General features: G+C 30.2%; 1 long non-coding RNA gene across 1 annotated transcript; it reads left to right on the plus strand.

The window, feature by feature from the left end:
* The first annotated feature begins 844 nt into the window (after positions 1-844).
* LOC114390378 lies at positions 845-3,772 on the plus strand. The gene is made up of 6 exons (XR_003661891.1): positions 845-973; positions 1,299-1,439; positions 2,068-2,209; positions 2,310-2,396; positions 2,969-3,043; positions 3,221-3,772. It is a non-coding gene; the product is annotated as an uncharacterized LOC114390378 (long non-coding RNA).
* Positions 3,773-4,855: the final 1,083 nt, after the last annotated feature.

Genomic DNA, 4,855 nt, shown 5'->3' on the forward strand with positions numbered 1-4,855 from the left:
TGCTTTTTTATGCGAAAGGAAAAGAAATAGTAATAGGTTGAGTGTGGTTGGAATTAGACAAGGGCAACTTTGAAATGAAAAATAAAGAGTTGGAAAAGACAGGGTTGAACAACGTGACCATGTGAGCACTAATCATCTAATAGGTAGCCACCACAGAGGTAGGCCAGCCTTCATCTTGTCATGTTAGCCTGCCAACCCCAACCCCTATTACAACGCTCATTTCACTTTCTCTCTCATTTATTACTATTATTATTTTTCCTTCTAAAAATAGACTACAGAATGACAAGGTTTCTAATATCCGAAAGCAGAGATAGAGAAAACCATAAAAATATCTCACCATAAACAATATTTCTAAATATCAAGTCAAATCAAATCAAATTTCAAAGTTTCTGTTGAGTAAAAGAATGATCCGATCCCTTTCTGGTAAGTGGTCTCTCACCTCAACCCAAATGTTTTCAGTGTGGTCTCTATCCAGCCAAACACATTCATGTCATAACTCATAATGTACAACTATTAATATTGCTTTGAAACAAAAAGAAAAAACAATGTTATCATTCATACCCCAATGTGGAGTCATCCCTTTTCAGTAAAATTATTTTAAATATTTAAAAATGATTAATATTTATTTATTTAATATTAAAATTTTAATTTTTAAAAAACATTTTAAAATGAAATTTTAAATTTCATTGAAATTGAATTACTTTATCAAATTAAGAAATTAAAATAAAAAAATTAAATTACTTCATGCAAATAAAATATTTATAAAATGAAAACAATTTAAATTAAGATAATTAAAATATTGTGTATTTGAATTTTTTTAAAAAATTTTAAATTTTTCATCCAAACACAAGGTGAATGTTTTTCTATTTTTCTCCCTCTCTGGGTGGTTGGGGGGATTTTCCAGCTTCTCTGTAGACTTCATGAACTCGTGCTTAGAGAATTGGGATTCAGTGATATCTTCAAAAAAGTCAAGGTAAGTTTAACTGTTATTTGGGATGCCATTTGTTACTGCTATGCAACTATGGACAATAAAAGGTGGAAGAAAAGTGTTATCTGATTGTAGTTGATTAAATGTAACATCTTGCATGAATTATGGAGGAGAAATAATGGAATTGTTTTCAGATGTAGTTGGTTGAGAAGCTCTACTGTTCATTAGCCGAAGTTGAGTGAGAAGAATTTAAACATATGTTGTTATCAATTTTAATAAAGGAGAGCTGGGGTGGTACATGACATTATTAATGCACAATATAGTTTTATTTCACCCAAGTTATGTTACTCTTTTCTATTAACTTCAATAGGATGTAGAAAATGCAAAAACCATCTCACTGTTTGAGAATGTTGTTCATCTTAATGATGCCATTGAAGATGAAAGCAAGCGACTTGAGAATCTAGTTAGAGGAATTTTTGCTGGAAACATATTTGATCTTGGTTCTGCACAGGTAGGATGATTTACTATGCATTCTTTTGATAACTTGGCAAAACTAATTAAGATTCTTTGCCAAACCAGACTGCACCTACTTGTTCATTCAAACACTAATTTTACTAGGTTAAGCTGCAATCTGTATCTATAAATATTCTTTTATGTACCATGTTTCAGTAACAATCCCTTTATTCATTCTTTCCGCTTTCCTGTTTTTTGGTTTAGTTCCTCTGTTCTGTGAAGAATAAGGACACATGGTGTGTCTAATTATTCTTAAAATACAATATTCCTTAACTTTCCGTAGTTGATTGCTGTTAGTACTATTGTATATTTGTCACTGGTGTTATCCCATTTTCTGATATCATTTGGATTTGTTCCTCATTGCTGTGCGAAGAATAAGGACACATTCAGTGGCTAATTATCCTTAAAATACAATGTTTCTATCTTGCCTTGGTTGCTGAAATTTTGCATGGGTAACTAGATATTCTAAAAACTTTACCTAGGTATGAATTTAGTTTCCTACTTGAAGAAAACTGTTTTTCTTTTTCTTTTTTAATTATCACAATCATACAGTAGTGTGTAAAGCAATATCTATTTGTACTTTATGTATATGTATATTACCTTATTGTTTTTACAATTTCTTGAAGCTTGCAGAGGTTTTCTCTAAGGATGGAATGTCCTTTTTGGCTAGTTGTCAAAATCTCGTTCCTCGACCTTGTGTCATTCATGATCTTGACACTTTCAAATTGAAATGGAGCAAGAACCCATGGAAGAAGGCAACTTTAACATGTTTAAAGAGATACAAGTTTATCATTGATAATTGATTTTTTTTCTTCTGGCATATTTTATGTCGTGGTACTGTTCTAATGTGTGCCTTTTATCATGGCAGGTTATCATATTTTTTGATAACTCTGGTGCAGATATCATTTTGGGTATTATGCCATTTGCAAGAGAAGTACTTCGGCCTAGGAGTCAGGTTTGCTGACTTCTTTATTTATTTATAAAATAAAAAATCATTAAAATGAAGATAAATATTGCAAAAGAGATGGATGAAAAGGAACCCTTTTTTAGCATAATAACCAAACATATAAAACAAAGAAAAAAGAGAAAATCATTGTAGCAAAGCTGTCCAATCCTAACAAGGGTTACCCCATTTATAAAGTCAAGTGATTTACAACAAATAGAACCCAAATACATAAAATTTTACCAAATCAAGTGTTGTGCCATTGAATTCTCTTTAAAAATACAGGAGTTATTGTTCAATCAAATGCACCAAAGTGGAGCATAGGTAGCACATTGCCACATATATTTTGCATCTTTATTTCTACCAAAAGCCATGAAAGCAAAATTTTCAGATATTTTAATTCTATATCAATCATCTAAACTCTAATTTCTGGATAAAACGTGTAAATGATTGTGTTGTTGTAAATGTTGTTCATTAGTATTTTTTCCATTTTAATTATATGTTTGAAATCGAAACTGCTTTTGAAATTCTGTTCTTACCGCTGCCATCTTTAACGTATTTAATGTGATTCTGTATGAACGCAGGTTGTATTGGCTGCTAACGACTTACCATCCATCAATGATGTGACTTGTTCTGAGCTAGTTGAAATTATATCAAAGGTAATGAAAATAAGTTTTTTTTTATAAAGTTTTCGTAATTGCCCTATTATTTACTAACTCCATCATGTGGCAAATCACCCCAAAGGGGACATTTTTACAAACTAATTCTTCAAATGAGGTTGTTTTAAAACATTTTTCGGCATGAATCTCTTTTCTAAGTAAAATACATGCATGCAGAAGCAAACCGTCAGTTACATTGACGAATTTACTGTGTCCGTACACGTGGCCTAGAGTCGCCAACCCCATTGGCAATTTCGCCATGCATGGGGAGTAGCCAGTCAAACTGGCGAGTTCCAAGCACAGGAGGCATAGGCTCTCAGCCTTTCAGGCTTTTCAGTTGGCAAGCGCTTTTTCAGTTGACAGGCTAAAGGGAAGTAGCCTCTGGCATTGACGAGTTAGGCTAAATTGGAGTAGCCACTGGCATTGGCGAGTTAGGTAAATGGAAATAGTCAGTGGCTTTGGCGATTTAGGGTCTTTATATACGTCCAGCGTCTCCAAAATTGCTTTAGTGTGTGTGTTGAAAACTAGATTTCAGTATTTTCAAAACTTCTTACGGTCAAAATTTGCTTCTTGAGGTTTAAATTTGTCAGCCATAAGGTTCGAAATTTGCTTGTTGAGATTTAAATTTGTCAGTCATAAGGTTTGAAATTTCCAGTCAAACAATTTGTGGCATCAATTTTTTTTTTTGAAGTAATTTTTTAGATCAGAATAAGTTTGAATGTGAAGTTTTTATTAATTTTTTAATTAAATTAGCTTTATATTTCATATGCTTGTTTGTGTGTGTCTAAAATAAAAGAAATTTGTGCCATCATGTTTATTTGAAGAAAATATTTTGAGTCTCGAAAAAATATTTTGAATATGAAGTTTTTAGTATATTTTTAATTAGATTAGGTTGGTGTTGATGCTTTGTTAGTGTGTTAAAAATTGATCAATTGTGTACTTTCAAAAGTGTTTAAAACTAAAAAATTTTGTAGAATCATATTTATTTGAAGTAAGTATTTTTAGTGTGGAATTTTTTTTTAATATGAAGGTGTAGTAATTTTTTAATTAGATTAGGTTGATGTTCATGGTTTGTTGTTGTGTGTTAAAAATTTATGAGCGTTCAACTTGAACGGTATTTAAAATTAAATTTTTTTTGGCATTATATTTATTTGAAGTAAGTATGTTGAGTGCGGAAAAAAATTTCAATATGAAGTGTGTAGTATGTAATTAAAATGTGTACTTTGAAAGTGTTCTTTAGTTCTGCCTTTTTAAATTTATACTTTTAAGTTTCTCGCATCATATTTATTTTAATGTATTTGTAGTAATTTTGTAATTACCTTTTTTTATTTTGAAATTATTATTGGTAAGATTAATTATTTATAATACTAACTTTGTTATGGTTTATTTTGCCTTTAAAATTACTACCTTGGAATCGTTTATGTTTTTTAAGTGTCTACCATTATATTTATTTAAAGTTAATAATTTTTTATAGAATAAATTTTTAATGTCAAGTTCCAGTAAAGGAACTTTTTGTGATTACATTTTATTATTTTGAATTTATTATGATTAATTATTTAAAATATTATTTTTGTAGGTACATCATGAATTCGGTTATAATAGTGTTGTATTTCAATGGAAGGGTATATGAAGAGAATGATGATGTAATATTTGAATGCAGTAAAAAAATGGTTTAGATTAAACGTGGAATTAGTTTCAATGCTTTGAAGAAAAAAATTGGAGATAAGGTAAAGTTAGAAAATAATGAAATTATTTGTGCTATCAGTTGTAGATTTTTAGTGTCTGGAAAATATGTTGCGTTGCAAATTTGTG

The sequence above is a fragment of the Glycine soja genome, chromosome 16 (assembly GCF_004193775.1).
Source record: "Glycine soja cultivar W05 chromosome 16, ASM419377v2, whole genome shotgun sequence".
In the NCBI taxonomy this organism is placed as follows: Eukaryota; Viridiplantae; Streptophyta; class Magnoliopsida; order Fabales; family Fabaceae; genus Glycine; species Glycine soja.